The sequence below is a fragment of the Schistocerca piceifrons genome, chromosome 2 (genome assembly GCF_021461385.2).
Source record: "Schistocerca piceifrons isolate TAMUIC-IGC-003096 chromosome 2, iqSchPice1.1, whole genome shotgun sequence".
NCBI lineage: Eukaryota > Metazoa > Arthropoda > Insecta > Orthoptera > Acrididae > Schistocerca > Schistocerca piceifrons.
Window position 1 is genome coordinate 74501797 of NC_060139.1, and position 15533 is coordinate 74517329.

Sequence of the window (15533 nt, forward strand, 5' to 3'; positions counted from 1 at the left end):
AATCTGGCACTGATACATGGAGAGCTGAACTGGCTGCTTCTGTGTCATAGGACTGTTTTACAGCTTTAGATTGACTGTCGAATCTTTGTGGCAGTTTCCTCTTCATCGTCAGCTGAGGTGACTTATTTGGAATGTCAAACAGTGTGGATACTGCATTCCACACGAGTTTGTTATTGTTTGCGTTCATGAACTGGTTTTGTTCGAAATGTAGCGAACAAAACCTAATATTATTATACAGGTAAACTGGGTCTTTCTTCATAAGGTCTTTTCGTCTGCTATTAACTAGCCATTTTCTGCTCCTAAAACGAAACAGTCATCATTTATACACATACAGTTTGCAAGTGAATCCTGACGATACAGTTTAGTAACATAATGGTATATACCTCACAGGATCCTTAGGAAACCTAAAAAAAGACAGCTGTGGTGTCTTCTTCCTGTTGCTGCTGCAGTTTATTGCGCTACAAACGCTCCCGATGGTAAAAACCATTGTATAATTCAAAATAAACAATCACTATTCGCTTTCACGATCGCGCCGAACTCACAGTTTAACCTACCGGCCGCTTGGGGCGCTGATGGCAACAAAATCGAGGCGAAGTGTCGCGACTATGTTAGACTGTGGTACGAGAGAGAGATACAAAGATATTCTTTATTACTCTGTGGCAAAGATATTCTTTATTACTCTGTGGCGTAGTGCGCTTAGATAATTATTCTTAGACGGTAAACTTCCGTTCTTGTCACGAATTAATTTCATGAGAGAGGAGTCTTTCTTTATTGTGTAGTACAAATCGACGCCACTAGAAGATTTTGACCGAAATTTGTATGTACATCTATATATATGATAGAGAATCGCTAATTCATGTGCAAGAAGAATGTCATTGACACTAAGGTCAATAAAACTTCGTTATTTCCACAAACGACGTATACTCAAGCGTGAACTATTAATGAATACCAGCTCGAGAACAATTCCGAGGGGAGCGTTCAGTTGTAATTAAATAATTTGATGCTTCTTCGGAAAAGAAGTGATTTCACGGATTTTTTTTTTTTTTTTTTTTTTTTTTTTTTTTTTTTTTTTTTTTTTTGCCACCAATGTTTCTAAGAACTGAAGGCAAATCTGATTGCTATGCAACAGAGCTCCGACGAATATTTCTCCGCAACTTTGATTAACACTTTCAGCTTCAATACAGCATCCGCAGCAGCTGGAGCAGATCGCCATAACAACGGAAGCGTATAGTGTGAAAGCAGTTTCACCCATCGCCCTGTGTCCCACCAACGGTGTATGTATTCACTACAGCAGAACACACACACACAGACATTCACTCATACATATAAAGCCACAACACAAGATGGTGTGGGAAACATCTCAATATAAAAGGCTCAGTATAGGCAAAATACAAATAACAGTAAGTGAAGATAGCTGAGTGATTTTATAGCAGTTTGGATAAATGTCGTGTATGCATTATAGAAATATTCCATTATTTAGTTCAACTTAGTGTACGAGGGTAATCCCAAAAGTAAGGTCTCCTATTTTTTTTATAAGTACATAGATCTGTTTATTTCTGCAATGGTTTACACCAGTTTACAGCTTGAACATTTAGCTATTTTTCGACATAGTCACCATTTCTGTCGATGCATTTTTGTAGACGTTGTGGCAGTTTTTGTATTCCCATGTCATACCAACTCGCCGCCACGCTGTTCAGAAAGTTATGAACCTCGTCTTTCACCTCATCGTCGGAGATGAATCGCTTTCCAACCAAATGTTCTTTTAACCTAGGGAACAGGTGATAGTCACTGGCTGCCAAGTCAGGACTATAGGGTGGGTGGGTAATAATGTTCACTGAAACTGTTGCAGGAGAACATCGGTTTGCCGAGCGATCTGTGGGCGAGCGTTGTCATGGAGAATGCGTACGCCCTTGCTCAACATTCCTCTTCTCCGGTTCTGAATTGCCCGTTTGAGTTTTTTCAGAGTATCACAGTACCTGTCAGCGTCAATTGTGGTCCGTGGTCCCAGCGATACATCTCCGACGAGGAGGTGAAGTTCTTAACTTTCTGAACAGCATGGCGGCGTGCTGGTATGACATGGGCATACAAAAACTGCCACAGAGTCTACAAAAATGCATAGACAGAAATGGTGATTATGTGGAAAAACAGCTAAATGTTCAAGCTGTAAACTGATGCAAACCATTGTAGAAATAAACAGGTCTATGTACTTATACAAAAAATAGGAAACCTTACTTTTGTGATTACCCTCGTATGTATCGTTCAGTATATCTGACATACGTGGCTTCTTAAGAGAGCAGTATTTGACTACAGTTATACCCTTAGACCATATTTGAGTCTGACAGATGGCAGGCCTCTATGGCAACAGCGGCTATTCTCGTACCCTTGCATAAGCCAAGCGTGCCTCCTGTGAGGTGCTAAATGGAGAGTAAACAACGGGGCGTAGTCTGCAATAACGGGCTTGAGGTTTGGCCAGTACACGATTAGCCAGCTGGTCAGCGCCTCAAGTCTTCTGATACCGTAAGCTTTGTACGTGATTCATCGACCACCGTTAAGACGCGTCTGTGAAACAGTGTACGTCACAAAGCGTGGGGAACCAGTCTTCACCGCCTGGGGCGTACAAACAGCAGGAACATTTAAACACATCCCTCACCCTCAGAGTGCTGCATCAATTAATGTGCTTTCTGAAATAACCCGTATCTGCATCTACATGGATACTCTGCAAATCACATTTAAGTGCCTGGCAGAGGGTTCATCGAACCACCTTCACAATTCTCTATTATTCCAATCTCGTACAGCGCGCGGAAAGAATGAACACCTATATCTTTCCGTACGAGCACTGATTTCCCTTATTTTATCGTGTTGATCGTTCCGCCCCTTGTAGGTCGGTGTCAACAAAATATTTTCGCATTCGGAGGAGAAAGTTGGTGACTGGAATTTCGTGAGGAGATTCCACCGCAACGAAAATCGCCTTTCTTTCAATGATTTCCAGCCCAAATCCTGTGTCACTCTCTCCCATATTTCGCGATAATACAAAACGTGCTCCCTTTCTTTGAAATTTTCGATGTAGTCCGTCAGTCCTATCTGGTAAGGATCCCACACCGCGCAGCAGTATTCTAAAAGAGGACGGACGAGCGTAGTGTAGGCAGTATCCTTAGTAGGTCTGTTACATTTTGTAAGTGTCCTGCCAATAAAGTGCAGTCTTTGGTTAGCTTTCCCCGCAACATTTTCTGTGTGCTCCTTCCAAATTAAGTTGCTCGTAATTGTAACACCTAGGTATTCAGTTGAATTTACCGATTTTACATTAGACTGATTTATTGTGTAACCGAAGTTTAACGAGTTCCTTTTAGCACTCATGTGGATGACCTCACACTTTTCGTTATTCAGGGTCAACTGCCACTTTTGGCACCATTCAGATATTTTTTCAAAATCGTTTTGCAGTTTATTTTGATCTTCTGATGACTTTATTAGACGATAAACGACAGCGTCAACTGCAAACAACCGAAGCTGTCTGCTCAGATTGTCTCCAAAATCGTTTATGTAGATAAGGAACAGCAAAGGGCCTATAAAACTAGCTTGAGGAACGCCAGAAATCACTTCTGTTTTACTCGATGACTTTCCGTCAATTACTACGAACTGTGTGTGACCTCTCTGACAGGAAATCACAAATCCAGTCACATAACTGAGACGATTTTCCATAAGCACGCAATTTCACTATGAGCCGCTTGTGTGGTACAGTGTCAAAAGCCTTCCGGAAATCTAGAAGTACGGAATCGATCTGAAATCTCTTGTCAATAGTACCAACACTTCACGTGAATAAAGAGCTAGTTGTGTTTCACAGGAACGATGTTTTCTAAACCCATGTTGACAGTGTGTCAATAGACCGTTTTGGTTCAAGTGGCTCTGAGCACTATGGGACTCAACTTCTGAGGTCATTAATCCCCTAGAACTTAGAGCTACTTAAACCTAACTAACCTAAGGACATCACACACATCCATGCCCGAGGCAAGATTCGAACCTGCGACCGTAGCGGACGCGCGGTTCCAGACTGTAGCGCCTAGAACCGCTCGGACACACCGGCCGGCAATAGACCGTTTCCTTCGAGATAATTCATAATGTTCGAACACAATATACACTCCTGGAAATGGAAAAAAGAACACATTGACACCGGTGTGTCAGACCCACCATACTTGCTCCGGACACAGCGAGAGGGCTGTACAAGCAATGATCACACGCACGGCACAGCGGACACACCAGGAACCGCGGTGTTGGCCGTCGAATGGCGCTAGCTGCGCAGCATTTGTGCACCGCCGCCGTCAGTGTCAGCCAGTTTGCCGTGGCATACGGAGCTCCATCGCAGTCTTTAACACTGGTAGCATGCCGCGACAGCGTGGACGTGAACCGTATGTGCAGTTGACGGACTTTGAGCGAGGGCGTATAGTGGGCATGCGGGAGGCCGGGTGGACGTACCGCCGAATCGCTCAACACGTGGGGCGTGAGGTCTCCACAGTACATCGATGTTGTCGCCAGTGGTCGGCGGAAGGTGCACGTGCCCGTCGACCTGGGACCGGACCGCAGCGACGCACGGATGCACGCCAAGACCGTAGGATCCTACGCACCGCCACTTCCCAGCAAATTAGGGACGCTGTTGCTCCTGGGGTATCGGCGAGGACCATTCGCAACCGTCTCCATGAAGCTGGGCTACGGTCCCGCACACCGTTAGGCCGTCTTCCGCTCACGCCCCAACATCGTGCAGCCCGCCTCCAGTGGTGTCGCGACAGGCGTGAATGGAGGGACGAATGGAGACGTGTCGTCTTCAGCGATGAGAGTCGCTTCTGCCTTGGTGCCAATGATGGTCGCATGCGTGTTTGGCGCCGTGCAGGTGAGCGCCACAATCAGGACTGCATACGACCGAGGCACACTGGGCCAACACCCGGCATCATGGTGTGGGGAGCGATCTCCTACACTGGCCGTACAGCACTGGTGATCGTCGAGGGGACACTGAATAGTGCACGGTACATCCAAACCGTCATCGAACCCATCGTTCTACCATTCCTAGACCGGCAAGGGAACTTGCTGTTCCAACAGGACAATGCACGTCCGCATGTATCCCGTGCCACCCAACGTGCTCTAGAAGGTGTAAGTCAACTACCCTGGCCAGCAAGATCTCCGGATCTGTCCCCCATTGAGCATGTTTGGGACTGGATGAAGCGTCGTCTCACGCGGTCTGCACGTCCAACACGAACGCTGGTCCAACTGAGGCGCCAGGTGGAAATGGCATGGCAAGCCGTTCCACAGGACTACATCCAGCATCTCTACGATCGTCTCCATGGGAGAATAGCAGCCTGCATTGCTGCGAAAGGTGGATATACACTGTACTAGTGCCGACATTGTGCATGCTCTGTTGCGTGTGTCTATGTGCCTGTGGTTCTGTCAGTGTGATCATGTGATGTATCTGACCCCAGGAATGTGTCAATAATGTTTCCCCTTCCTGGGACAATGAATTCACGGTGTTCTTATTTCAATTTCCAGGAGTGTATATTCTAAAATCCTGCTGCATATCGACGTTAACGATATGGGTCTGTAATTTAGTTGATTACTCCTACTACCTTTCTTGAATATTGGTGTGACCTGTGCAACTTTCCATTCTATGGGTACGGATATTTGGTCGAGCGAACGGATGTATATGATTGTTAAATATGAAGCTAATGCATCTGCATACTCCGAAAGGAACCCAACTGGTATACACTCTGGACCAGGAGACTTGCTTTTATTAAGTGATCTACGTTGCTTCACTACTCCGAGGATATTTACTTCTACGTTACTCATGTTGGCAGCTGTTCTCGATTCGAATTCTGGAATGCTCTGACGGCATTTCGGAAGGCTGTGTTTAGTAACTCTGCTTTGGCAGCACTGTCTTCGATAGTATCTCCACTGCTATCGTGCAGAGAAGGCATTGATTTCTTCTTGCCGATAACATACTTCACATACGACCAGAATCTCTTTGGATTTTCTGCCAGGTTTTGAGATAAAGTTTCGTTGTATTCTACAGCTAATCAGTGGAGGCGATCATTGTCAATATTTCAAGGGTTCGATTACAATATTCAACAACCACGTACACTCTAGCAGAAAAAGAGAACGACGCATCACAAAGGAATGATCAAAATGTGATAAACAGATGACTAAAATTTCAGAACAACTGGATGATTTATACAACGGAAAGAGCTCCACAAACTGAGCAAGTCAATGATACACTACTGGCCATTAAAGTTGCTTACTGGCCATTAAAGTTGCTACACCACGAAGATGACGTGCTACAGACGCGAAATTTAACCGACAGGAAGAAGATGCTGTGATATGCAAATGATAAGCTTTTCAGAGCATTCACACAAGGTTGGCGCCGGTGGCGACACCTACAACGTGCTGACATGAGGAAAGTTTCAAACCGATTTCTCATAGACAAACAGCAGTTGACCGGCGTTGCCTGGTGAAACGTTGTTGTGATGCCTCGTGTAAGGAGGAGAAATGCGTACCATAACGTTTCTGACTTTGATAATAGTCGGATTGTAGCCTTCCGCGATTGCGGTTTATCGTATCGCGGCATTGCTGCTCGCGTTGGTCGAGAACCAATGACTGTTAGCAGAATATGGAATCGGTGGGTTCAGGAGGGTAATACGGAACGCCATGCTGGATCCCAACGGCCTCGCATCACTAGCAGTCGAGATGACAGGCATCTTATCCGCATGGCTGTAACGGATCGTGCAGCCACGTCTCGATCCCTGAGTCAGCAGATGGGGACGTTTGCAAGACAACAACCATCTGCACGAACTGTTCGACGACGTCTGCAGCAGCATGGACTATCAGCTCGGAGACCATGGCTGCGGTTACTCTTGACACTGCATCACAGACAGGAGCGCCTGCGATGGTGTACTCAACGACGAACCTGGGTGCACGAATGGTGTAACGTCATTTTTTCGGATGAATCCAGGTTCTGTTTACAGCATCATGATGGTCGCATCCGTGTTTGACGACATCGCGGTGTATGCACATTGGAAGCGTGTATTCGTCATCGCCATACTGGCGTATCACCCAGCGTGATGGTATGGGGTGCCGTTGGTTACACGTCTTCGTCACCTCTTGTTCGCATTGACGGCACTTTGAACAGTGAGCGTTACATTTCAGATGTGTTACGACCTCTGGCTCTACCCTTCATTCGATCTCTGCGAAACCCTACATTTCAGCAGGATAATGCACGACCGCATGTTGTATGTATTGTACGGGCCTTTCTGGATACAGAAAATGTTCGACTGTTGCCCTGGCCAGCACATTCTCCAGATCTCTCACTAATTGAAAATGTGTGGTCAATGGTGGCCGAGCAACTGGCTCGTCACAATACGCCAGTCACTACTCTTGATGAACTGTGGTATCGTGTTGAAGCTGCATGGGCAGCTGTACCTGTACACGCCATCCAAGCTCTGTTTGACCCAATGCCCAGGCGTGTCAAGGCCGTTATTACGGCCACAGGTGGTTGTTCTGGGTACTGATTTCTCAGGATCTATGCACCCAAATTGCGTGAAAATATAATCACATGTCAGTTCTAGTATAGTATATTTTTCCAATGAATACCAGTATATGATCTGCATTTCTTCTTTGTGTAGCAATTTTATTGGCCAGTAGTGTACATTGGTCCGCCTCTGGCCCTATTGCAATTAGTTATTCGGCTTGGCATTGATTCTTAGAGTTGTTGGAGGTTCTCCTGAGTGACATCATACCAAATTCTGTCCAACTGGAACGTTAGATTGTCAAAATCTGGAGACAGTTGGAAGGCCCTGCCCATAATGCTGCAAACGTTCTGAGCTGGGTGTGATCCGGCGACGTTACTGGCCAAGGGAAGCATGAAGAAAAGCAGCAGATACTCTCGCTGTGTACACGTGGGCATTATCTTGCTGAAATCTAAGCCCATGGTGGATTTTCCCGAAGGCCAATAAAACGGGGCTGTATATAATCGACATACTACTGTGCCGTAGGGGTGCCATGGATGACAACTAAAGAAAATCAAGAAAAATGACATCCCAGACCATCACTCCTGGCTGTCGAGGCGCATGGCGGTATATCCCACCGCTCTCTAGGGCGTCTCCAGACGTCTTCGCTGGCCATCAGAGCTGAGTTTGGGGCGGGACTCATCACTGGAGACAAATCTACTCCAGTCAATGAGATTACAGGCCGCTAATGTCAACGGCCGAAAATCAATAATTTGAACCACAGTCGGCGAGGAGAGCAATAGAAAGTTAGCCTTTATGATTGTAAAATATTGAACCGCTGTCTCAAGGTTGAATCACTTCCACGTGTTTCCCTTCTGTTGCTGCAACGCAGATGGAAAATCAGCTGGTACAGAAAATCCGTTTGCAATTTCTTCCCATTTATCCGTACTTTGTGTCGGCAATGAGATTCCAGATTCCTGGCTGAAGACGTGTCTGGAGGCGCCCCCAGACAACAGCGGATATCCATCTGACTGTCGCCAGTCGTATAAATGGCTCAAATGGCTCTGAGCATTATGGGACTTAGAACTACTTAAACCTAACTAACCTAAGGACATCACACACATCCATGCCCGAGGCAGAATTCGAACCTGCGACCGTAGCGGTCGCGCGGTTCCAGACTGTAGCGCCTAGAACCGCTCGGCCGCTCTGGCCGGCGCCAGCCGTATAGCCTGAGAACATAGTGTGATGGTTATCAGTGGCATTTCTTTTTGTACTTGTGACTTCAAAAATTTTCCCGGCGTATTTCTTCTTCTAATAATTTCCGGGTATGCAGCCGGATCCCGTCGACATTCTGCCACGATATTTCGGCCCAGAGACGTCTGGCCATCTTCAGGTGAGTACACAACTATTGAAGAGCCCAGTTTTTTTTTCGTTTATTGTTATTTCAACACCTTACATTAATGAGGTGGGCCGGCAGCGGCAATAGTACGCCGCTTTTCGGCCACAGACAGTACAAATAGAAACAAGGAAGACATAGAAACACAAAACATAACGGTGGACAAAAACGGTAGACACAAGAGCAAAAAACACGAAGCCGTTCACATGCGTAGGAGAAATAAAAAACTGTCAGCTCTGTACACGAACACTGATGATTCAGATGCCACACGTGAACGATGGAGCGTGGGCAGCGAAAACACTGAAGCACTAACACGACGACACACACACAGAACCGATGGCGATGATCTCCAGCACGCGAATGTTCACGTGACGTGTGCGAGTCCGGTGACGTGCCAGAAGGGGAAAGGTGGGGGAGGAGGGAGAGGGGAGAATTTAGATGCCAGTGACAGAGGAGATGGGGGGGGGGGGAAAGAAGGTAGGGGGGGTAGGGGTGGCCTGGGGGAGGAGGGGGGAGGAAGGGAGGAGGGAGAGAAGGGAGAGAGGGTGCCCTAAAGAAAAAACACAGGATGAGGAAGAGGTGGATCAAAGTTGATAGGAGGGTTAGATGGAGGGGATGAGGGCATCATCAGGGAGGGGGAGCTGTTGGAAGCCGCCTTGGGAGAGGGTATGGAGAGTGGAGAGATGGAGAGCAGGTGGGACGTGGGAATACAGGTGCGGCAGCAGACGGGGGTTGGAGAGGATGGGAGAGACAAGCGGGTGAGGAGGATCAAGTTTACGGGAGGTGTAGAGGATCCGTATCTGTTCGAGGAGCCGGCCGAAGTGGCCATGCGGTTAAAGGCGCTGCAGTCTGGAACCGCAAGACCGCTACGGTCGCAGGTTCGAATCCTGCCTCGGGCATGGATGTTTGTGATGTCCTTAGGTTAGTTAGGTTTAACTAGTTCTAAGTTCTAGGGGACTAATGACCTCAGCAGTTGAGTCCCATAGTGCTCAGAGCCATTTTTTTCTGTTCGAGGAAAAGGAGGAGGTGCGGGAACAGAATAAGGTCATACAGGATCCGCGTGGGGGAGGGGAGACGGATATGATAAGCGAGGCAGAGAGCATGGCGGAGAGCATGCGTCAGGTGTTGACATGCACGGCATAGCCGAGTTGTACGTGCTGCCCTCGGCGGTGAAAGTAAAAGATCATCTAGTCATTGAGTATCGAATAACACCGTCGATTCCTCTGTGACTGAATAATTTTTATAACAGGATTCCAATTTTTATCCAGCTGGAAGCCGTTGTCACGATTTATAAGATTATCAGCAAGACGTAATCCACTGATTCTTTGATTACAGAATCCCAAAACCGGAGCTAAAATTTTTATTCCATTGTATTCCATTGAATGTCGCAAAGAAATACTGTGCTCTACTACTGCCGATTTTGACGGTTGCCGCAGACGGGTGTGTCTTTCATGTTCTGTACATCGTTCATGGACAGTTCTTGTCGTCTGGCCAATATATGCAGAGCCACATTCGCAGGGAGTTTTGTAGACGCCTGCTTTCTTCAGTTGTAAATCGTCTTTAACGGATCCAACCAGGGCCCGGTTCTTTGCTGGTGGACAGAAGATAACCTTGATTTTATTTTTCTTCAGTAATCTGCCTATTTTCGACGACACATTCCCGGCGTATGGAAGGAACGCAGTTGATTTATAGTCGTCATCAGCGTCCTCAATGCGTTGCTTCTTGTTATGAAGGTTGCGCATCGCCTTCCTTATTTGGCGAGAAGTGTAGCCATTCTCTTTAAAAACCTTCTCCAAGTGTTCTAATTCTTTGTGGAGGTTTTCATCATCCGATATTACATGCGATCGATGTATTAAGGTACTGAGGACACCGGTTGTTTGCCGGCCGAAGTGGCCGTGCGGTTAAAGGCGCTGCAGTCTGGAACCGCAAGACCGCTACGGTCGCAGGTTCGAATCCTGCCTCGGGCATGGATGTTTGTGATGTCCTCAGGTTAGTTAGGTTTAACTAGTTCTAAGTTCTAGGGGACTAATGACCTCAGCAGTTGAGTCCCATAGCGCTCAGAGCCATTTGAACCATTTGAACACCGGTTGTTTGTGCTGGGTGGTGGCAGCTTGACGCCTGGAGATACAGATCTGTGTGAGTCGGTTTCCTGTGCACAGAATGTCTTAATGACCCATCATTTTTACGGCGTACTAGCACGTCTATAAATGGTAAAGTGCCATCTTTTTCAATCTCCATCGTGAATTTGATGTTCTCATGTAATGAGTTTAGGTGATGAGGGAATTTCTCTAGTTCCTGTCTGCCATGAGGCCATACAACAAAAGTATCATCTACGTACCGCCAGAAGACCGTAGGCTTTAAAACAGCAGACTCAAGTGCTATCTCCTCAGAGTACTCCATAAAAAGATTAGGTACTACAGGGGACAAAGGGCTCCCCATGGCGACGCCGTCTGTTTGTTCAATGAATTCGTCACTGAATAAAAAGTACGTTGAGGAGAGTATATGTTCAAACAAGGTCGTCGGTTATGCACTGAATAAGTTACTAATAATGTGTAACGACTCCATTAAAGGCACTTTGGTAAAAAGTGAGACCACATCAAAGCTGACTAATAAATCCGAGCTGCTAAGCTTAACTTCCTTCAAGCGACTGACAAAATCCTCGGAATTACGTATATGGTGCCAACACTTACCCACATACGGCTTTAGTAGTGAGGCCAGATATTTTGCTGTAAAATAGGTCGCAGCACTTGTCATTCACGGCAGCCTTACAGGGGAGCGGTATGTCGACGATATTCTACGCCCCGGTAGCAAGAAAATGCCCGCCCACACATGAAGAGAGTTTCTACTGCTTGTCTTCATGTTTGCTAAACCGTACCTTCGCCAAGCAAGACTGTCGGATCTCTGCCCAACTGAGAGATTTTAGAGCATTATGGGCAGGGTCCTCCAACCATCTCGGGATTCTGACCAAGTAACGCGCCCATTGGACAGAATTTGCCATGATATCCACTAGGACAACATCCATGAACCTCTATCAACCAATGCCAAGCCGAATAGTTGATTGCATTAGGGCCAGAGGTGAACCAATGAGTTATGGACTTTCTTAGTTTCTGAAGGTGCGCCGCGATAGTGGTCAGCGCGGCGGTCTGTCACGCCAAGGGGCCGGGGTTCGATTACCGGCTGGGTCGGAGATTTTCTCCGTTCAGGGACTAGGTGTTGTGCTGTCCTCATTATCATTTCATCATCATCAATGGAAGGCAACGGGAAACCACCGCTGGAATCACTTCCCTAGACGCTCATGCGGTGGACTTCTCTGACGAGGCTTCCCCCATGACAAGACCTGCCGGAAAGTAGAACACAAAGTTAAGTAATTTCTGAAGCGCTTTCTCTTGAATAAGTCATCCAATTTTTTCTGAAACTGTAATTGTTTGTCTGTACACATACAACACAGCTGCCGATTTCCGTCCTATTCTGATAATTCCTTCGTGGTGTGTCGTTTTTTTGTGTTAGAGTGCACGACGCCGATATTACTCCGCCAATGTTAATCTCTGTGCCATGTGACGTGTGATGAGCAGAGGTAGATATGCAGGGCAGTGACTTCTGTACCCCACAGAGAGGCACTTATGCTGGATGGCATGAATGATCACTGGATCTTGTAGTATAGTACCGTACAGTATGATAGGAAGAATACATGATTAAATTTGCTGCTGTTTTGGTGTAAAATTTTTAAAGAGCCGCGGTATTTTGACCGTGCAAAGGTAGCATAATCATTAGTCTCTTATCTATTCGTTCAATATGTAGTACAAAGAGCTGCCACCTCTCGCACCACTGTGGATCTAACCTGGCTGTTCACCGAGGCGAGCGTGATTGATACTTAAGTGAACATCATTGCAGGCTGCTTCAGCTCTTTGCTATAGTTCAATTCTTTTATCTTGGCGGTTCGCGCATGCCCGCCCAGACGCGGGAGATTGCTGCGTTGCCAGTTGCATGCGCCAAGCAAACTTACGTTTAGGGGGGAGCGAGCAGTAAAGTCACCACGGCCGCATTAACCCCTTCGCTGCTACAGAGACGTGCTCCCCGCATTCCGCGCTGTGCGCGATTTTGTCATCACTGCACTGCTCGCTTGTGCAGACACACGGTGTTCCGACTGCTTTGACACACATATCATTCGATTTCACAAAAACTATTTCGCCCAAAAATTTGATTTTTACACATCTTCTTTGACTGATACCTTCCCCCCATAAATGACTTAATTTTGTTTCGATGTTCAACGCAGTTATTGTGCAGCATTAAATGTGGTAAACCACTGCACGAAATTTTGAAGAGCTTACAGAGGTAAAAGTCAATAGCGTATACTTTCCGTATGGTTGATTTCAGTTGCCACAAGAAATTTCAAAACATACCATTCAAACGAATAAAATTCATGAGGTAAGACACTTCGCTATTGTTTTTAAATAAAGAAATTGTTAAGCATAGAACAAGGTTTGAACTCGGAACCTTTCGCCTAGCAGCCAAACACTTTAACCATTACGCTACTGCAGCTCATCATTCAATATGGTTTCTGGAGACCTTTAAAGTAGGACGCAAAATACCGACAAACACTTGGTACGATTATGAATTACTCACGTTTCATCGAAGTACAATAGGAAATAAACAATTATCGCCGTTCTTTACTGCGAAAAAGCGGTTAGTGAGAATGATACAAACACCTTCCCTTGCTATTGCCTGAATTAGGAGACTTATTGCTTGTTTGGTTTAATTAATTGATAGAATATGAAGCAATTGGTATAAAGAATGCTTTTTCCAAACTTTCTATAAAAGAAATTCTGCTATCAAGACATTGCTTTCTCTCAGTTACTTTATTTATGACTGAACGTTTCTAAAATTGAAGACACTCGTCAGTACTCTATACTGCAGTCGAGATCTGGCAACGTCGTTCTCTGTTCATTGGCTGACTGTGTTTTGTGACGTCAGATGCGCAGAACGAACTTAAAATCGGCCGCCGTCATAAATGACGCGCACTTTACAGTTCCCCAAGGGCTGGTGAGAGGTCGCAGGCAGTCACTCGGCAACCCATGACCAGATGTTTTCAGGGGCAAGACATGTAGGGAATATGCTGACCAGGACAATGGTCGAACACCTCCTTGTCTCGAAGTGGATCAGAATAGCATGGGAAACATGTGGCCTTCCATTATATTGTTTAAAGATAACGTCACAGAGACCTCGAAGATAGGGAACAGCCTCTGATCTTAACACGCCAACAATGTAACGCCTGCTACCCAAATTAGTAACTATCCAAATCAGAGGTGTTCATCTGTGTCGAATGCAACCGCATACCATCACGCCAGGTGCTGGGCCTATACGGCAATGACGAAAGCGGTCTTGCAACCTTTATGCTCCTCGGAACCTTCATACACGGATACGTCCATCGTGATGCTCTACACAGAACCGAGACGCAGTTGAAAAGACGGCGTCGCGTCTGGTGTTCTTGTTGGGCATACCACCGTCGCCACGCTTCTCTCTGCAGCCACACTATGGCAAGCTGCAACGAGTATAGACATCCTTTGATGCTCCAGACGTCGTCGCACTGTCTGTGTGGAAATCTGTCTTGCTGCAAACATGTCCGTTATACACTAAAGGCACATAGTGTGGCTGCACGATGCTACACGGCAGAGCGAACGATGTGCCTGTTCTCTCAGCATTTAAATGCGATTTCTGCGTGAGAAATCCGTTGCGTATTCCTTCCTTACACAGGGTGCATCAGCTCCCCTTACCTATGGGTTTTATGCAACCCGCACTGTGATCAAATATGCAAGAAAATTTTCATGTTTTCTCCCTCGCTGCAAGCAAACTGTTAGTCATACAGAAAAAAATGAAAGGGGCATTTTTTTGTTGGAAATTTAATGTAGATAAATTTTTTATGGGGATACTTTTTCACGAAAGGCAATTGTTTTCGGATTATTCAAGAAAAACGTACAAAAGTGATCTTCAAACGCATTTTCTTGAATAACTTGAAAACTGTGGTCTCCAACGAAAACGTAGTCCAGTACAAAATCTAACTGCATTAAATTTCCTACCAAAAGGTCCTGTTCAATTTTTCTAAAGAACTTAATGGTCTGCACATAGCGAGAGAGAGAATATGAAAAACTTGTGTGCGGATTTTGGAGATGTTTTCTGGCTGCATAAACCCCATAGGTAGGGACAGCTGAATCACCCTTTGTACAGAATGCAGATGGCATTAGTTTTACCAACAATGTGCTGGCACTGAAATTCTAACAATCTACATATTAAAGCATAAACAGTGTCCGGTCACATTAATGGTACCACCTGTCAAAACCCTGAATAATCACCACTTGCAATACGGTGTGCTTTGACACATGCAGAAACAGAATCAATGAGGTTCTAGAAGTTACCGACAGGAATGTGAAGCCATGTGTCGTGGCAGGCTGCGCTAGGTTTCTCAGCTGAGAATACATAGCTCGAACAGCCCGACTCAGCTGGTCTCACAGATTTCTGATTGGTTTCAATTCGAGGAGTTCGGTAGCTGGGGGAATACAGTCAGCTCATCATGGTGCTCTTTGAACCACACACATGCATTGTGAGCTGTGTGGCATGTTGCATTGTTCTGTTGGTAGATGCCATCGTGTCGAAGAAAACCGAAC